This window comes from Octopus sinensis, unplaced genomic scaffold (assembly GCF_006345805.1).
Source record: "Octopus sinensis unplaced genomic scaffold, ASM634580v1 Contig13411, whole genome shotgun sequence".
Lineage (NCBI taxonomy): Eukaryota > Metazoa > Mollusca > Cephalopoda > Octopoda > Octopodidae > Octopus > Octopus sinensis.
The window spans coordinates 8,495-29,656 of record NW_021832933.1 but is presented as its reverse complement, the minus strand read 5'-3'; the positions used below and the strand labels follow the sequence as shown (position 1 = coordinate 29,656).

Here is a 21,162-nt window from a genome sequence, read left to right as displayed (position 1 = left end):
TCGCGTTCCTTCAATATATCAGGTTTTCAATTACCATTCAATGTTCCATGTTGACCTATAAATGACCCACCCTATAATGACATTCCGAAGAATTATTGCCTGCAGAACTCTCGTTATGAGAAGAAAAAAAAGCCGGTGAATGCATACACATGCATGCATGTTTATTTATATATAATATATATGTATCGATCAGGTTATCTATCTATCTATCTATCTATCTATCTATCTATCTATCTATCTATCTATCTATCTATCTATCTATCTATCTATCTATCTATCTATCTATCTATCTATCTATTTATCTATATATCTATCTGTCTGTATCTATGTATGTGGATGTGTGTATATATGTGTGTATATGAATGTGTGTGTGTGTGCATATGTGTATATGTGTATTTATATATGTACATATTCGTACGTATGGTTATATTAAATCCTATACAAATACACACATATATATATAAACATATATAAACATATATATTTTAGCATTTTCTATCTCGACTTGTTTTTTCATACATATATATATATATATATATATGTGTGTGTGTATATTTATGTGTGTATTTGTATAGGATTTAATATAACCATACGTACGAATATGTACATATATAAATACACATATACACACATATATATATACATACAGATGTATGTATGTATGCAAATACATCGCATACAATATTTAGTTTAAATGATTCAATGACCCGAACCGAATGAAAAGATTAACTTTTTGTCATTAAATTTACAATGTTAACTATGAAAAACCCATACTCCTCCTACTCCTCCTCCTTCTTTTTATTACTTCTGTTATCATTATCATTATTATTATTGTTATTATTATTATTATTTTTATATTTCATTTTTATTATTTTTATTATTATTATATTATTATTATTATTATATTATTATTATCATTCATTATCATTATTTATATATTATTATTATTATCATTATTTTATTATCATTATTAATTATTTTTTATTATTTATTACTTATCATTACTATTATTTTTATTATTATTATTTTTATTATCATTAGTTTATTATTATCATTACTATTTTTTTTTATCATTATATTATTATTATTTTTATTATCATTATTATTATTATTATTAATATGTTTATATCATTATTTTTTATTATTATTTTTATTATCATTATATTATCATTATTATATTATTATTATTATTATTTTTATTATCATTATTATTATTATTATTATCATCATTATTATAGTTGTTGTTGATGTTATTCAATTGGTCGATTATTATTATCATTATTATTCAATTGATCGATTTCTTCCCCCTACGTTAATGATTCACGTTCACAATTTCCTGCTTGCCGAATCCTTTACGTTCAGGTCATGTGACCTAGTATACACTGACATTTGGTTATTATCAATTATACTTCCATAGTTATTAGCATGTTATTTTCTGCTTTCAACCTTTCCCCCTCGCTGACGTACCTGGTAGGTCATCTCGGCCGTGTGTTATCATCTACAAAAATGTGCATCACGTTTCCAATTTTCTCTCCTTTTCATGATTTTATTTGTGGCGAAGGTATGGAGGTGGCACAATCGTTAGTACGCCGGACGACATATTTTGCGGCATTTCGTCCGGCTATATACCTTGTGAGTTCCAATTACGATCAAGTCGGCTTTGCTTTTCATCCTTTCGGAATCCCTGAAATAAATACGAATTGAGCAGTGGTGTCCATGTAATACACTTACCCGCTCCCTCAGAATTACTGGTTTATGAAAAAGAGAAATTTTAAACTTGGAATAAATATTGTTCTAAAATTTGAAACGATAATGTTCCTGAAAGTGAAAGTAGCGAGTTTGTAGAATCGCGGACATGTTGCCAAATTGCTTAGCGTATTTACGTTCTGATTTCAAATTCAGCCGATGTCGACTTTGCCGTTCATCATGTTGTCGTCGATAAAATAACTTCATGTTGAGTACTGTGATTGATGTAATCGACATAATCCACCCCCCGCCCGCAATTGCTGGCTTTGTCCCTAAACTTGAAACCAATAAATATCTAAGTGGTTTGGCCGAATTATAAAAGCCTCAGATGAAACTAACTTAGAGAATACTCATTACGGTTCTTTATTTTCTGATTTCTAAACCTGCCAATCGTGATCGAAAAAATACAGGTACTAAACGTAAAAATACGATCATTTGGTTAATGCAATCGATTAAACACCCTCCATATATTTCTAGTCTTTTAACTGTTTTAAAATCAATCATTTTCGCAATTTTTAAAGACGGAAAATGGAAGAATCGAGTGAAACTTTGGATGTAGTAAATTATGACCAGTTGGCAAGAAAATTTGGTATTACTGTCTCTTATAATCAGTGTATACAGTGCTACATCATTTATACCTATTTCTTTACTACCCACAAGGGGCTAAACACAGAGAGGACAAACAAGGACAGACAAACGGATTAAGTCGATTACATCGACCCCAGTGCGTAACTGGTACTTAATTTATCGACCCCGAAAGGATGAAAGGCAAAGTCGACCTCGGCGGAATTTTAAATTCAGAACGTAGCGGCAGACGAAATACCTATTTCTTTACTACCCACAAGGGGCTAAACAAAGCGGGAACAAACAAGGACAGACAAACGGATTAAGTCGATTACATCGACCCCAGTGTGTAACTGGTACTTAATTTATCGACCCCGAAAGGATGAAAGGCAAAGTCGACCTCGGCGGAATTTGAATTCAGAACGTAGCGGCAGACGAAATATGCTAAACATTTCGCCCGGCGCGCAAACGATTCTGTCAGCTCACCGCCTTCACATCCTTTATACCGTCCACAAAAAACTACTAATATCATTGTGGAAGGTTATTCGGTACCTACACATACGAATTTTTTTCCCCTATTTTTATCCAGAGCAAAGACTGCTGACCTGGATCCTTCTTCATAGCTCGGGACCATTGCCGGCAAAGCGTTGCTCTGAAAGGGAAAGAAATGTCGCGAATCATGTCACCATCAACGGTTGGATTTGGGATTTTTTAATCAATCACGAAAAATAGAAGCGAAACTGACCTTGGTGGAATTTTAACAGAGAACACCGAATCCTGGAACAAATATAATGCGACAATAAATCACTATCTAATGAACTGGTCATTTGCCGTCTTATATTTGCTGTCCCTTTTCAGATACCATCATAAAAAGGTAATTAAGATTCATTAAAATGACAGATCTACTGGACTTTCAAAGACACCAAATTGTTGGTGCTCGTATGGCAGGCGCTAGCGTAACGAAAACAGCCGAAATGTTTGGTGTATAGAGAAGTACTGTCTCGAAAGTAATGACACCTTTTGAGAGAGAGGGAAAAACCTTCTCGTCGAAGCAAAACTCAGTAAGAAAACCCAAACTTTCAGATAGGGACCGTCGGACCCTTACGACCCTAGTATTTAACTGTTACTTAATTTCGTGATCCCACCCTCCAAGCGATGAAAGACAAAATCATCCTCGGCGAAATTTGAACTTAAAATATAAAGCCGGACGACATACCGTTAAGCACTATGTCCGGCGTGGTTGCGATTCTGCCAGCTTGTTGATTTAATAGTTATGAAAATAATAATGGCTTCAAGTTTTGGCACAATGCCAGCGATTTTAGGGGTGGCGATAGGTCGAGGAAATCAACACCAGTGCTCAACTGGCAATTAAGTTATCGACTTCGAAGGGATGAATGGCAAAGTCGAAATCGGCGGAGTTTGAACTCAGAACGTAAAGACGGGGGAAATTCCGCTCAGCCTTTTGCCCAACATGCTAACTATTCTGCCAGCTCACCGCCTTATATAATAATAATAATAATAATAATAATAATAATAATAATAATATAATAATAATAATAATAATAATTCTTTCTACTAAAGGCACAAAGCCTAAAATTTGGTGGTGGGGGCGGAGGACCAATCGATTACATCGATCCCAGTGCGCAACTGGTACATAATTTATCGACTCCAAAGAGATAAAAGGCAAAGTCGACGGAATTTGAACTCAGAATGTAGCGACGGGCAAAATAGCGCTAAGCATTTTTCCCGCCGTAGTATCGATTCTGCCAGGTTTCTGACTTAATAATAATAATAATAATACAAATAATAATAACAACAACAACAACAACAACAACAACAACAAACAACATCATCATCAACAACAAAAACATCATCAACAACAACAACAATAACAATAACAATAATAATAATAATAATATTTATAATAATAATAATATTAACATAGTAACCATGTGAGCACTTTAAAACAAACATAATTTTCGTATGTTTTTTTTAGGCATTCACTAGTACAACACTAAGTACTAAACCAAATATATGGCACCCTAGGCATAACAGCAACACGAACTTCCAGCTTGTTGTCTCTTGAGGTCTCTGGGTGAGACTTGGAGCCAGCTTGTGCAAATATAAAGGAAAAGTCAAACATATAATAATAATAATAATAATAATAATAATAATAATAATAATAATAATATAATAATAATAATGATAATGGTATAAAAGATGGGCTACTGGTATAAAAGATGGGCTACTGGTATAAAAGATGGGCTAATGGTATAAAAGATGGGCTACAGCAAATATTCTGCTCAATACCACAGATTTGCTTGTCAGTTGTTTGGCCTTAACCAGTTGAGCATGTCCCTTAGTGGCTGACGATATGTGCATCTCTGATCATGAGCAGAAGTAGTGGGGGAGCATCATAGCCATATGTTGAGAGGGATTCTTTGGGATTTGAATAATTCACCTCTGGAAACATGGGTGGTTCGTTCAACATCCTTAAACAACCCTTATTCAGGGACCTTTTGAGCAGGATGGGCTACTCAACCTGAAGAAAATTCTTACTGGGTCCCACCTGCAAGGTCATGTGCTGTTTATCTTGATATGAGATCACCATGTTGCGCACATATGGTTGTGATGCATGTGCCTGGTGTACCTTTATCAGACGGGTAGTCATGATGGGTATATTGGGCTTCGTATATTTTACCCCAGTGTCACTTTGATGGCATGAACTGCTCTCTCACTCAATAATAATAATAATAATAGGCACAGGAGTTGCTGTTGTGGTAAGTAGCTTGCTAACCAACACATGGTTCCGGGTTCAGTCCCACTGCGTGGCATCTTGGGCAAGTGTCTTCTGCTATAGCCCGGGCCGACCAATGCCTGTGAGTGGATTTGGTGGTAGACGAAAACTGAAAGAAGCCTGTCGTATATATGTATATATATATATAAGTGTGTGTGTATATGTTTGTGTGTCTGTGTTTGTCCCCCTAGCATTGCTTGACAACCGATGCTGGTGTGTTACGTCCCCGTCATTTAGCGGTTCGGCACAAGAGACCGATAGAATAAGTACTGGGCTTAAAAAATAAGGCCCGGGTCGAGTTGCTCGACTAGAGGCGGTGCTCCAGTATGGCCGCAGTCAAATGACTGAAGCAAGTAAAAGAGTAAAAAGAATAAGAGAATAATAATAATAATATAATGATAATAATATAATAATAATAATAATAATAATAATAATAATAATAATGATGATAATAATAATAATAATAATAATAACAATAATAATAATAATGATGATAATAATAATAATAATAATAATAATAATAATAATAATAATAATAATAATAATGTAATAATAATAATAATAATAATAATAATAATAATAATAATAATAATAATATTAATAATAATAATAATAATAATATTAATAATAATAATAAGAATAATAACAATGCTTTCAATTTTATCATATGGTCTTCAAATTTGATAGATGTAAACCGATTACCTCAACTCAAGTGCTCACATGGTTACTTTGTTATTGTTCACAAAATAATAAAAGGCAAAATCGACTTCGGTGACATTTGAACTCAGAATATAAAGGCTTATCGCAAACATCTTGCCCAGTGTGCTAACGATACTAAGCTCACTGTTTTATTGATCGTTTTAATTAAAACTAAATTTGCAATGCTAATAAATCATATGAAATCTGTTACTGCAATCTTTACAATATATGAATTATCTTAAAGAAAACACGTAATGATCGAACTGGAAATCTACCAAAGATCTCTAACGCAGAATGCACCCAATTCACGTAGTTGTTATGCAAGTATTTTCTATATTAAATATATCATTAATAGTCTGCCATCCCATCCATTAATAATACTCAACAATGGCCGGCGCGGAATAATGTAATACATTTCTAATACACTTGTAACTATTTAATGTAAATATTCCAAGTAATTCAGTGAACTTCGCATGTAAAAAAGATGTAAAGAATACAAACAATACCGAACCATAGCTCGATTGCTGTCGGAAAGAAACAAGATACAATCCTTAAAGCTATCTCTACCGCTACTTCATAAATAATTCACAGAGACCTGACTTTATTCACAACTATATATCTCTACAGATGAAAAGGAGATAAAAAGAGAAAAAAGAAAACAGTAAACGGATGGTACATCATCCGCAGCACCCCGATTACAATGGCTGCTGTCAAAGGTTTGATGCTATCTAGTATCAAATTACTACTAAATATCTGTTCAACAGAGACTACACGCCATGGCAGGAGATATATCAATAAGTAACAAACTATTGACGTTGAAAATAGCACAATAAGACGTCATAAAGGATTATTCAAGCTTTTACAAGCCTTTATTTATGGCACGAGAAATTAATAGCTACCTGAGTCCATTTAGTGTCATATACTATTAATGTTGAAAGCTTGTTCTTATAGATTTATGCTTTAAATGAAATACCATTAACTGCTGAATGTTTTTAAGTGAAACCACTACACGGAAGCCGTTTAAAAGCTATAGTTATTCAATAAGGATCGTGGAAAGTAATGTTTCCCTTTGAAATTTATGCATAACTTTTTTATTACTTTCCCTACTCTACGGCAGTGGATGGGCAGACACGCTACGGTGCGAACTACGTGTTTTTGCAGTATTTCTTCTGGATCCCAACCTTCCGAGTTCGTATCCCGCTAAAGTCAACTTCGCATTTTGTGTTATTCGCGGAGTGGCTGAGTGGTAAGTAGCTTGCTTACCAATGACATGGTTCTGGGTTCAGTCCCACTGTGTGGCATCTTGGGCAAGTGTCTTCTACTACAGCCTCGGGTCCACCACTTGATAATTGGTAGTGGTTTGCTTACGTTCCAGCAACTTAGCGGTTTATCAAACGAGAATAATATAAGTACCAGAATGTCAAAAAATACACACACACGCACATACACTTACACACACGCGTACACATACATGTTACTATTATTGATTTATTCGACTAAAACTGTACAGTTTGGTGCCCCAGCGTGGCCACAGTCCAATGACTGAAACAAATAAAAGAGGAAAGATAAATCCTTTCCCAACTAGTAACAACCCTGGGTCGTATCAACTAGTTTATAGATAAAAGGCCATGGAAGCTAAAGGATATGAGGACAGTGCTTGGTTACCAAATCATCTAACAAGAATCTTAATTAGAACTAGCACCTGAGTTAATTTCAAAGAAACTAAAATGTTATTGTTTGAATTGCCAAAGGTGTTAAACAGCACACCGCAGTGAAAGGTGTGAACACAATACATTTTTTCTCTCAATATTTGATGCCAGTCGTCTGGTATGAACTAGTCTTGGTGTTATAACAGTGCTCGCTCGGTTAATCAATAATTGAACGATTGATTATTTGAAAACGTACACACACGCACACACTAATACACTAAAGCTCTCTCTTCTCTATGGTCGATAAATATTATTCGCAGAAAACACTACGCACCTGGTCCTTAATTTATCGGCCCCGAAAGGATGAAAGCCAAAGTCGACCTCGGCGGAATTTGAACTCAGAACGTAGCGGCAGACGAAATACTTATTTCTTTACTACCCACAAGGGGCTAAACACAGAGGGGACAAACAAGGACAGACAAACGGATTGAGTCGATTATATCGACCTCAGTGCGTAACTGGTACTTATTTAATCCACCACGAAAGGATGAAAGGCAAAGTCGACCTCGGCGGAATTTGAACTCAGAACGTAAAGACAGACGAAATAACTATTTCTTTACTACTCAAAAGGGGCTATACACAGAGGGGACAAACAAGGACAGACAAACGGATAAAGTCGATTACATCGAACCCAGTGTGTAACTGGTACTTATTTAATCGACTCCGAAAGGATGAAAGGCAAAGTCGACCTCGGCGGAATTTGAACTCAGAACGTAGCGGCAGACGAAATACCTATTTCTTTACTACCCACAAGGGGCTAAACACAGAGGGGACAAACAAGGACAGACAAACGGATTAAGTCGATTATATCGACCTCAGTGCGTAACTGGTACTTATTTAATCCACCACGAAAGGATGAAAGGCAAAGTCGACCTCGGCAGAATTTGAACTCAGAACGTAGCGGCAGACGAAATACCTGTTTCTTTACTACCCACAAGGGGCTAAACACAGAGGGGACAAACAAGGACAGACAAAGGGATTGAGTCGATTATATCGACCCCAGTGCGTAACTGGTACTTATTTAATCGACCCCGAAAGGATGAAAGGCAAAGTCGACCTCGGCGGAATTTGAACTCAGAACGTAACGGCGGACGAAATACCTCTAAGCATTTCGCAAGGCGCGCGAACGTTTCGGCCAGCTCGTCGCCTCAGCCCAAGGACTCTATATTATACGATATATATATACGATATATATATATAAATGTCTCTACCCCCATATTTGCGTGAGTTGAATTGAGTAAACACTATATGAGAGAGGTTTTCTTTAAGTATTAGAAATAGTTTTAAAAAAGTTTTTTTTAGCTGCTATTTCTAATGAGTTCAGTATGCGGCAAAGTAATTTATTTTACTAAGCCCTTTTATATAATGTAATAATTTGAATTCGCCTTAAATGGTCCCTTTGCATACTGAATACTTGGTGAAATTGATTAATTAATTAATTTTACCCTCAATTGTTGAAATTATAATTCATCTCTCTCTATATAATGCCGCGGACTTACCGAAAAAAGCATAGTGTTTACTGATTTTAACCCACGCTGGTGGAAAGGGGAGAGCAGAAATTCTTCGCTTGCATTTTTGGGTTTGTTGGCATGTTAGTTACGAGCAGATCTTCAGAAGCGAGAGGAAGCCGAAAGGGTATGCTCCCACTTTCAGTGTTTTCAGGTCCAACCAGGGAGTTCTGAGCTGATGATAGAAATGTCGTGTTGACTAATCTTGAAACGTACGTTCTCAAATAACCTTTGCACTTGATTTTTTAATGTCTCTACCCCCATATTTGCGTGAGTTGAATGAGCAAACACTAATGAGAGAGGTTTTCTTTAAGTATTAGAAATAGTTTTAAAAAAGTTTTTTTAGCGCTATGCTTATTTCAATGAGTTCAGTATGCGGCAAAGTAATTTATTTTACTAAGCCCGTGTATTAATGTAATTAATTTGAATTCGCCTTAAATGGTCCCTTTGCATACTGAATACTTGGTGAAATTGATTAATTAATTAATTTTCCCTCAATTGTTGAAAATTAATATATATCTATATATATATATATATATATATATATATATATATTATATATATATATATATATATATCATATGTATTGTATACATACACAGACACACTCACATGTACACACAAACATACATGCACGCATATGTACATACGTATTGACTAAACAGTGATACTTCGCAGTACAAATTTAAGACCTCGTCTTACGATTTACTGGTATTACAAATCGGTTTTCCCCATTGAAATTAACTAAAATACAGTTAATCCGTTCCAGCCGCCAAAGACCACTCAAAAATAAGTTTATGAGTTTTAAAACACAAAAGGTGCAGTTACAAGTAAAACGACAATTATAAAAGGGAGAATGCAAAAGAAACGTGTAAACTGATCTTACTCTTTACTCTTTTACTTGTTTCAGTCATTTGACTGCGGCCATGCTGGAGCACCGCCTTTTAATCGAGCAAATCGACCCCGGGACTTATTCTTTTTGCAAGCCCAGTACTTATCCTATCGGTCTCTTTTTGCCGAACCGCTAGGTAACGGGGACATAAACACACCAGCATCGGTTGTCAAGTGATGTTGGGGAGACAAACACAGACACACAAACACACACATACATATATATATATACATACATATATACGACGGGCTTCTTTCAGTTTCCGTCTACCAAATCCTCTCACAAGGCTTTGGTCGGCCCGAGGCTATAATAGAAGACACTTGCCCAAGGTGCCACGCAGTGGGACTGAACACGGAACTATGTGGTTGGTAAACAAGCTACTTACCACACGGATATATATATATATATATATATATATATATATATATATATATATATATATATATATATATATATATTATATATATATATATATATTATATATATATATATATATAGATATATATATATATATACATACATATATACGACGGTTTCTTCCAGTTTCCGTCTACCAAATCCACTCACAAGGCTTTGGTCGGCCGAGGCTATAGTAGAAGACACTTGCCCAAGGTGCCACGCAGTAGGACTGAACCCGGAACCATGTGGTTGGTAAACAAGCTACTTACCACACAGCCACTCCTGCGCCTATTTATTTATTAACTAAATTATTTTAAACATGGGACTATTTGTCTGCTCGTACTGCGGATTTCCGTTTGTACTTCAAAACAAAAATTCGTATGAATCTCGGCTTGTACTGCCAATTACTCGTACAATGGTGCACTCGTATTGCGAGTTTCTACTGTATGAAGTTTCTTCAGTGAACAGGTCGCGGTCTCAAAGCGACGAAAATGTTTTGACAAATCAAATTCAAATGTTAAACTGAACCTAACGGTTTTTGTGAGTTCTTAAATGGCTTATAAACACCTTCCACGCTGCAATTGTTTTCGTTCCCGCACACGATCTCAGATCAAGTCACTTGCTATTGCAAGTACATATATTATATATATATATATATATATATATATATATATATATATATATATATATATATATATATGGCCGTGTGGTAAGTAGCTTGCTCACCAACCGCATGCTTCCGGGTTCAGTCCCACTGCGGGGCACCTTGGGCAAGTGTCTTCTACTATAGCCTCGGGCCGACTGAAGCCTCGTTAGTCGGTTTGGTAGACGGAAACTGAAACATCCCCGTCGTATATATATATATATATATGTGTTGTGTGTGTGTGTCTCTGTGTTTGTCCTCCCCACGACCTTCTGCTGGTGTGTTTACGTCCCCGTAACTTAGCGTTTCGGCATAAGTGACCGATAAAATAAGTACTAGGTTTTACAAAGAATAAGTCCTTGGCTCGATTTGCTCGACTAAAAGCAGTGCTCCAGCATGGCCGCAGTCAAATGACTGAAACAAGTAAAAGAATAACACAATAAAAAAATACATACATACATACATACATAGATATGTGTGTGTGTGTTTGTGAGTGAGTGTGTGCGTGAGTGTGTGTGTGTGTGCACGTGTGTATGTGTGTTTGTGTGTAAATGAAGAAGCTACTAATGAAGTCGATAATTGAATTTCTTTTTGTCTTGTTCATCGGAAACTTCGTAATCAGTGGAAAGCGAACAGCATATTTTCTATGGAGATAAATAGTTTAATTATTGTCTACAAATTTTGGCCAGATGCCAGCAGGTTGGAGGCGGTTGCGGGTAGAGGACTAAGTCGATTAAATCGACCCCGTTGCTCAACTGGTTCCCAGAACGTACAGACGAACGAAATGTCGCTAAGCATTTTAACCGGCATGCTAACAATTCTGCCAACGTGCTGTTTCAAGCACATTAGTTATTAATTTCAAATTTCGGCACAAGACCAGCAGATTTGGGATGAGATTTAAGTCGACAACATCGACCCCTCACAAAAGGATAAATTGCGGAATTTTACTTCAGTTGGTGAAGACGAACGAAATGTCGCTAAGCATTTTAACCGGCATGCTAACGATTCTGCCAACGTGTTGTTTCAAGCACATTAATTATTAATTTCAAATTTCGGCACAAGACCAGCAGATTTGGGATGAGATTTAAGTCGATAACATCGACCCCTCACAAAAGGATAAGTGGCGGAATTTTGCTTCAGTTGGTGAAGACGAACGAAATGTCGCTAAGCATTTTAACCGGCATTCTAACAATTCTGCCATCGTGTTGTTTCAAGCACATTAATTATTAATTTCAAATTTCGGCACAAGACCAGCAAATTTGGGACGAGATTCAAATCGATAACATCGACCCCACACCAAAGATAAAATGGCGGATATTTTACCTCAGTTGGTGAAGACGAACGAAATGTCGCTAAGCATTATATCCGACGTGCTTACGGTTCTGCAGCTCATCGCCTTAAGTATTCAGTTATTGAAATCTATAATAGATAATAGAGTAGACAAGCAGAGGAACACGATGGAGATGATTAAGGGTTTCTCTTTTGTTGGTTGATAAAATATGTTTTATCATTTCTTTTACCCGTTTCAATCATTTCACTGCAGCAGTTCAACAATTTGTTTTAGTCGAGTGAATCTACCCGGGTACTTATTCTCTTGTGAAGGACGTGGGGGTCTGGGTGTCAATGACATGGACCCCAGGTGCTCAGCTGATAGTGTCTTTCTCTTTCGCATGTTTCAGTCATTTGACTGCGGCCATGCTGGAGCAACGCCTTTAGTCGAGCAAATCGACCCCAGGACTTATTCTTTGTAAGCCCAGTACTTATTCTATCTGTCTATTTTGCTGAACCGCTAAGTTACGGGGACGTAAACACACCAACATCGGTTTCAAGCGATGCTGGGGGACAAACACAGACACGCAAACACACACAGACACACACACACACACACATATATATACATAAATATATACGACAGGCTTTTTTCAGTTTCCGTCTACCAAATCCACTCACAAGGCTTTGGTCGGCCCGAGGCTATAGCAAAAGACACTTGCCCAAGGTGCCACGCAGTGGGACTGAATCCGGAACGATGTGGTTTGTAAGCAAGTTACTTACCACACAGCCACTCCTGCGCCAACATATTAAACTGACCTCGAAATGAATTTGAACTCATAACGTAAAGACAGACGAAATGCCGTTAAACAGTTTTTCCTGGCACGCTAACCATTCTACCAGCTCTCCGCATAAAGTAGTAACGGTTAAAGACTCTCTTCGGACATGAATGACCATGGGATTTTACCTTAGAATGTTCCCTCCAAGGCACAACTCCTGGCTAGGTTGCTTTATGGAAAATCAGCAGTACCCGTGCTACCCCCCCAGGCTACCGATGTTATCCAAGAGAAAGGTAAAGGCCGATACAGCTAACGTACCAGTGACGTCGCAACCCCTTTCAACAGCTGACTAAACTGGAGTAACGTGGAATAAAGTGTCTTGTTCAAGAACACAACTCACAGCCCGGTCCTGGAATCGAACTCACTCCCTTATAATTGTGAGCCCGACACTCTAATAACATTTATCATAATTAATATTACCAGAAGGCCAGGATTCCGGGAGAAGGGTCAGTCGATTAAACTGCCACCTGTATTTCATTTGCGTTTGGTTTCACCAACTCTGGAAAGAATACTATAATAAAAATATGTCCAAAATGAAATTCCTAATGCTCGATGAAGCCACTGGCATACAGGAAATTATCGCCTCTATAATATGGGCATTACCATGTTGGAAAGCGAAATAAAATTCGTTATTAAATCCTGCCGAAATATTATAGAATGTGTAAGGAATTTCCCTAATTTGCAAATTCAATTTTGAAATCTGAGAATTACATCAGATGCATTCGTACAGATTCTTAAAAACTCGATGGAATTCCTTTCAGAGAAAATGCAGAAGCGGAGGGGAAAATTCTATAAAAAGAAATGCTATTCATAAATTCGACAAATATTAATATCAAATGCTGGCGCAAGGACAGGGAGTTCGGGGAGGGGATAACTGGACTACACTGGTAGTTATTTTATCGATCTCGAAAGAATGAAAGTCAAAGCTAAACTCGGCGGAATTTGAACTCATTAGGTAAAGACAGACCAAATGCCGCTAAGCATTCTTTCCCGGCGTGCTAACGATTCTACCAGATTGCCGCCTTGAAGTGAGACTAACACTAAAAACAGGGCCAAGGCTGCGAGCTGGCAGAATCGTTAGCACGCCGGGCGAAATGCATAGCGGTATTTCGTCTGCCGTTACGTTCTGAGTTCAAATTCTGCCGAGGTCGACTTCGCCTATGATCCTTTCGGGGTCGATAAATTAAGTACCAGTTACGCACTGGGGTCGATGTAATCGACTTAATCCGTTTGTCTGTCCTTGTTTGTCCCCCCTGTGTTTAGCCCCTTGTGGGTAGTAAAGAAATAGGTATTTCGTCTGCCGTTACGTTGTGAGTTCAAATTTTGCCGAGGTCGACTTTGCCTTTAATCATTTCGGGGTCGATAAATTAAGTACCAGTTACGCACTTGGGTCGATATAATCGACTTAATACCTATGTATGTCCTTGTTTTTCCCTCTGTGTTTAGCCCCTTGTGGGTAATAAAGAAATAGGTATTTCGTCTGCCGTTACGTTGTGAGTTCAAATTCTGCCGAGGTCGACTTTGCCTTTCATCCTTTCGGGGTCGATAAATTAAGTACCAGTTACGCACTTGGGTCGATATAATCGACTTAATCCGTTTGTCTGTCCTTCTTTGTTCTCTCTGTGTTTATCCCCTTATGGGTAGTAAAGAAATAGTTATTTCGTCTGCCTTTACGTTCTGAGTTCAAATTCCCTTACGGTCGACTTTGTCTTTCATTCTTTCGGAGTCGATAGATAAGTACTAGTTGAGCATTGGAGTTCATATTATCTACAACTGGTCTTGAACCAAAATTTGAAATCAATATTAAAAGCAGAACCCGTTGCTAGATATCTCATCATAGTTATAGGCTTATTAATCATTACGATTTTAAGCTGCGCATTTAATATACTAAAATGAAGTGAGTAACGTTAGACAGAAAAAACATGAAAACTATTATCAGCGTCCAGAAGCTATCTTGTATAAAACTTATGAGAATATATCTACATAGGTGTATAGAAAACTACTACAAAAATAGAAAACTATGACGTGATAACAACACTTGTACATAGAAATTAGAAGGAAATAAAAATAAACTCTTTTGTGTAATATGGAAGTATGACAAGAACAGAAGTCTAAATATATAAGAGAAAATTGAGTCGGTTTTACAAACTGATTTCACTGCAGAAAAGGAAAATAACAAAAATACAAGAATACAAACTGACAATGCTAAATCGTAATCAAAACAAATTTTAAAAGTTTACGATCCTACACTCGGAACGAATACTGTGCAACATTCTTTCCTTACGTTCTAACGATCTTACTCATATAATTCGCGTGATGGGTGGCGAGCTGGCAGAATCATTAGCATACCGGGCGAAGTGCTTTGTGATATGTCGCCCGCCGCTACGTTCTGAGTTCAAATTCCGCCGAGGTCGACTTTGCCTTTCATCCTTTCGGGGTCGATTAAATAAGTACCAGTTACGCACTGGGGTCGATGTAATCGACTTAATCTGTTTTTCTATCCTTGTTTGTCCTCTCTGTGTTTAGCCCCTTGTGGGTAGTAAAGAAATAGGTATTTCGTCTGTCGCTACGTTCTGAGTTCAAATTCCGCCGAGGTCGACTTTACCTTTCATCCTTTCGGGGTCGATAAATTAAGTACCAGTTACGCACTGGGGTCGATGTAATCGACTTAATCCCTTTATCTGTCCTTGTTTGTCTCCTCTATGTTTAGCCCCTTGTGGGCAATAAAGAAATAAGAATCATTAGCTCGCCTAGAAAAATGCTTAGCGGCATTTCGTCCGTCTTTACACCCTGAGTTCAAATTCTGCTGAAGTTGACTTTGTGTTTTATATTTTCAGCGTCGATAAAATAAGTACCAGTTGAATACTGGATTCGATATAGTCGACTTACTCCCTCCCCCGAAATTGCTGGCCTTGTGCCAAAATTTGAAACCAATATAACTCGCTTGATTTCTAATTTACACCCCAAAACAGTATTGGCGAGGATTTAATTCGAAATCTTCCACACTAGTACTTGTGTAGAATTGTAGCCTATCGACCGCGAAATGATGTATGTATGGATCTGTAAGTGTGTGCGTAAAAAGACGACCTCAGCTGGGTATGAACCCAGAACGCAGAGATCCAGATCCAACACTGCAAAGTATTATTTTTGATGCTCCAGCGATTCTGCGATTATAATACCCTAGGCTGCTTATTTTGGCATCACAACAACAATTTTTAGTGAAGGGTGTAAATCGAAACCACGTACCACAGTGTTGTTAATGACTGGTTATTTCATTTTATCGATCCAAACTGGAAGAAAGGCTAGGTTGACCTTGATAGAATTTTAACTAAATTGAGCAAATGGGCAAAGCATTCTTTCCAAGGTTTTAACGATTCTACCATTTCGCCGGCCTTTGTTTCTAATTGAGACAAAATGCCAACAGCTTTGAAGGAACGGGTTCAGTAGATATCATCAACCTCAGTATCTATCTGGTATTCTATCTAACCTAAAACAGAAAAGTTCACTTACAAACTTGTGGTTAGCCGTGAGATTTAGTAAAAGAAGCCCACGGTGCCATGCAAGAGGACTGATTCCAAAGCGATGTGGTTGTGAAACAAATATCTATCTCTGTGTGTATGTCTCTATACGATAAAAACGATAAACGTCGCCCTTTTCAAGCCTAGACACGCTCATGGGCCCGGTTACCCGGTTTCTGTGGCGTATGTGTTCCCCGCAACTGGACGGGACCCCACTCCATCGCAGCGTTACTCAAGAAACGGGAAGAGAGAGTGAGAGAAAGATGTGGCGAAAGAGTACACCAGTTGTCGCCACCAACCCTGCCGGAGCCTCGTGGAGCTTTTTAGATGTTTTCGCGAGCTTTTTAGGTGTTTCCGCGAAACTGCGATCCTCCGACCACGAGTCCGCTGCTCTAACCACTGGGCCATTGCGACTACACTTAGCTTAGAATAGCAGAGTTAAAATGGAAGTAAATAAATAACATAAATATAGTCTGGAGATGATAATATTTCTATCTCTGGCTTCCATCTCAATGTAGCTTTAATCTACAAATCAGCAATGATATGGAACAGAGACACTGAAGGAAAAACAACACAAACAAGAAAAATCCATGACTACTACTACTACTACTACTACTACTACTACTACTACTACTGGTGATAATAATAATGTTCTCGATGAAATATAGGTATTTCTATATCGGGAATATTTGCTGAACCACAAGAATTTAATGGCTACCCACGTTTGATGAAATTTGGCGATCGAGATTTTGATTCAATTATATAATTGTCCTCACGCCATTGGCTCCACCGTGTGCATTAATGCAGGGATTGGCTGATCTTTGCTGCAAGCTAAAGTCTGTGTTTTTATATGGTTACGCATGGCTGACTTCTCTTTCTTCTTCATTTACTACCAAAATGCCGGCGAGTAAGATTAGTCATTAGAGACAGTCAGCAGATATATTGCGTAGCATTTGTTTCGGGTCTTTTTGTTTCGAGTTCAAATCCTATGGAAATCAGTTTTGATTTTCAGACCTTCAGGGTCAATAAAATTTTAAAAAAACTCCTAAAGTACTGTAATCAATAACGTGATCTAACCTTTCCCCTTAAATCTATCAGTCGTGTACCCAAATTTGTAATTAGTATTTATCTCCAAAAGCCAGAAGTGGCCAGTTGGCAGAGACAGGTTATCGGGCAAAAATGCTATGCGCTGTTTCCATCGTTTCTGTATGTCCTGGTTTCAAATTCTATTAAGTAGAATAGGTAGAGGGGCTCCGAAAGGGGTCCCAGGGAGTAGCGTCCCTGCCTTTCTGAGCTAGTTTTCGACCACATTTCTTAAAATTCGTGGGAGAGGCCTTGGGCTTAGGAGCACTTATGTCTAGAAACTAAGGTTGAGTGAAGGCGGCGAGCTGGCCAAAACGTTAGTACGCCGGGCGAAATGTTTATCGGCATTTCGTCTGCCGCTACGTTCTGAGTTCAAATTCCGCCGAAGTCGACTTTCATCCTTTCGGGGTCTATTAAATAAGTACCAGTTACACACTGAGGTCGATATAATCGACTTAATCCGTCTGTCTGTCGTTGTTTGTCCCCTCTGTGCTTAACCCCTTGTGGGTAGTAAAGAAATAAGTATTTCGTCTGTCTTTACGTTCTGAGTTCAAATTCCGCCGAGATCGACCTAGCCTTTCATCCTTTCGGGGTCGATAAATTAAGGACCAGTTACGCACTGGGGTCGAGGTAATCGATTTAATCCCTTTTGTCTTCCTTGTTTGTCCCCTCTTTATGTAGCCCCTTGTGGGCAATAAAGAAATAAGAAAATTAGGTTGGGGGTAAACAAGGGCATGCTCCCAGTAGAAAATCCTGCTCAAAAAAAGCCTCATGATAGCAAAGGAGAATGGGCACCAGCCATCTCAAAGTTTGGGGTGGGCTGCACCTGCTACCTTGATTGCTATGGCATTGAGTTAGGTCCAGCTCCTCTCGTTAACGGGGACAAATCCCGGATTTGAAACACTAGTTGATGACAACGACGAAGGGAGTGTTGCCTTTCATCGATTCAAGGTCGAGAAATAAAGATAAAGTCAAATAGTAAAATCATATAATCCAGTAACCTCTGCCCTCATATTTACTGGTCTCCTGCCTACATTAGAAATGAAATATTTATCTACAAAAAAAAAAGTGAGCAGCGCGCTTACTGAGATGTGCGTAGAACAAAATAACTTGAGTTATTCATCCCGGCGATGTACGTCTTGGGATTAATCTTCACCGTGGACACTTTTGCTTTCCCTTCTCTCAAAGACAATAAAATCAGGCATCAGTAAAATCCTGGGGTTGATTCTATCGACGAACCCTCATCGCTAAAAATTGTTGGTCTTGTTTCCAAATCTGAAATAATTACTGTGTATCTGATTTCTCTTGTTTGTATTTCTATATATCTGACAGAGATCTTGTTGGTGGTTCTCCTGACATCGAAGTACATCTCCTAACACTGGAGATGTCCTACGGTGTCAGCTGTTCACTACCAGTGAACTAAGGTAACACCCCTTATTTTTCGAGCACCTTCCGGAGTATTCGAGCGGGTCCAAGCATTGCTGTTTTCTGCAAGTGCTCCACCCTTATTGCAGCCCCTATTTCTTCCATGTATTTCTCAAAGATTTTACTCACTCTTCCCAGGGCTCCGACAGTGAGTAAAAATATCATCATCAACCTCATCATCATCATCATCATCATCATCATCATCATCATCATCATCATCATCACCATTATCAACATACTGACAACACTTTCCTACCCTCCTTCTTCTTCTTCTCTTCTTCTTCTTCTTCTTCTTCTTCTTCTTCTTCTTCTTCTTCTCCTCCTCCTCCTCGTCAACATTGTATTATTTCATCATAAGTGTCAAGACCGTCAATAACTTTCCTATCTGTGTCGTTGCCATCACCACATAATCTTCTTCTTCTTCCTCCTCCTCCTCCCCCTCCTCCTCATCGTCGTCGTTGTCGTCGTAGCCTCTGACATCGTTCTCATTCCCCACAACCACCACCATCACAATCCCCCACCACCTCAATCACATCTACCATAAGCACAACCACAACTGACATCAACTTCTTCTTCTTCTTCTTCTTCTTCTTCTTCTTCTTCTACTTCTCCTCCTTCTCCTCCTCCTCCTCCTCCTCCTCCTCCTCCTTCTTCTTCTTCAGTTTTTATAACCTCGTGTGGCGTTGTGTAAACAAAATAAACACAAACACAACAACAAAGAAAATAATACAAAGTCTAAATCAAGAAAGCATCAGAAAAAAATTATAAAAAAAACGAGAAAACGAAACGTAAAACATTTTTAATATTCCATTAAAATTTCGAAATTTCCATATTTCTTATTTATTTTTTATTTTCATTTTTGTATTTATTTATTTAGATATTTTCTTTATTTTATTTTATTTTATTTATTTCCATGGCTGCTTTAAAATTTCTTAAGAAGCCTAAATTACATTTGAAATCTCTTTGAACTTTGAAGTTCACAAGTTGAACTTCAAACGTTATTTGACCTTGTATATGAGCGCACTATAAAATCTAAACGGGGCGCCATGACTTTTTTTTTTAAGTGCCTTCTTTCTTATTCGCCATTTTGAAAAATCTCTTTCTTTTTTCTTTCGTGTCTTAGTAAGAATGGAAAGAAGAACGGAAGGAAGAAAAAAGAGCAGAAGAAACAAGGGGGGCGAGAAAAAGTAAGAAGAACAGAAAAAAATCAAATGAAAATGAGAGAAATGGCGGAAGTTGGTTAAAGACAGGATGGATGGTATCTTTTCCTGTGGTTGTGCGTCGTTTAGTAAAATTATTAGCGATAATATAATTTACTGATAAATATATCCTGAGGTTTTTGTCTCAGTGTCTGAATAATGGTTTCATGTCTGTGAGGTCGATTAGATGAAGTGTTGGTTCGGAGGTTTGGGTGGTACGGACGATTCGCTGGTTAGTAGCTTTCTTTGATGGATGGGGTGTCGGAATGGTCAATGGCCTTGTGAGATGGATGAGTAGTACGATGGCTGGGTGGTTAGCGACTGGGTTAGATGAATGGGAGGTCGGATGACTTGATCGATGTGTGGTCCGGTACATGACTGAAGTGTTAGTTGAATAGTTCAATGACTTATTTGTTTGAAGGTGAGATTCAAAATCCCTTGGCTCCTTCGATAGATGGCGTGATGGCGTGATTGATAAATAGTCAGACAAGCACAGGATGTATTTGTTTACAAGATATTTAGACATGTTTGTACATGTTCAGTACAGACACATATATAGGGAGTCACAAAATGTATACTCACTTTAACAGAGTCTTCTATTTTTTCTTTACTTGTTTCAGTCATTTGACTGCGGCCATGCTGGAGCACCGCCTTTAGTCGGGCAAATCCACCCCAGGACTTCTTCTTTGTAACCCTAATACTTATTCTATTGTTTTTTTTGCCGAACCGCTATGTTAAGGGGATATAAACACACCAGCATTGGTTGTCAAGTGATGGTGTGGGGACAGACACAGAAACACACACACACAGACATATATATATTATGTATATATATATATATACGACGGGCTTCTTTCAGTTTCCGTCTACCA

General features: G+C 37.8%; 1 long non-coding RNA gene across 1 annotated transcript; it reads left to right on the top strand.

Moving 5' to 3' along the window:
- Positions 1-1,208: 1,208 nt before the first annotated feature.
- LOC118761423 lies at positions 1,209-19,183 on the top strand. The gene is made up of 3 exons (XR_004997366.1): positions 1,209-1,237; positions 7,317-7,320; positions 19,031-19,183. It is a non-coding gene; the product is annotated as an uncharacterized LOC118761423 (long non-coding RNA).
- The last annotated feature ends 1,979 nt before the right edge of the window (positions 19,184-21,162 follow it).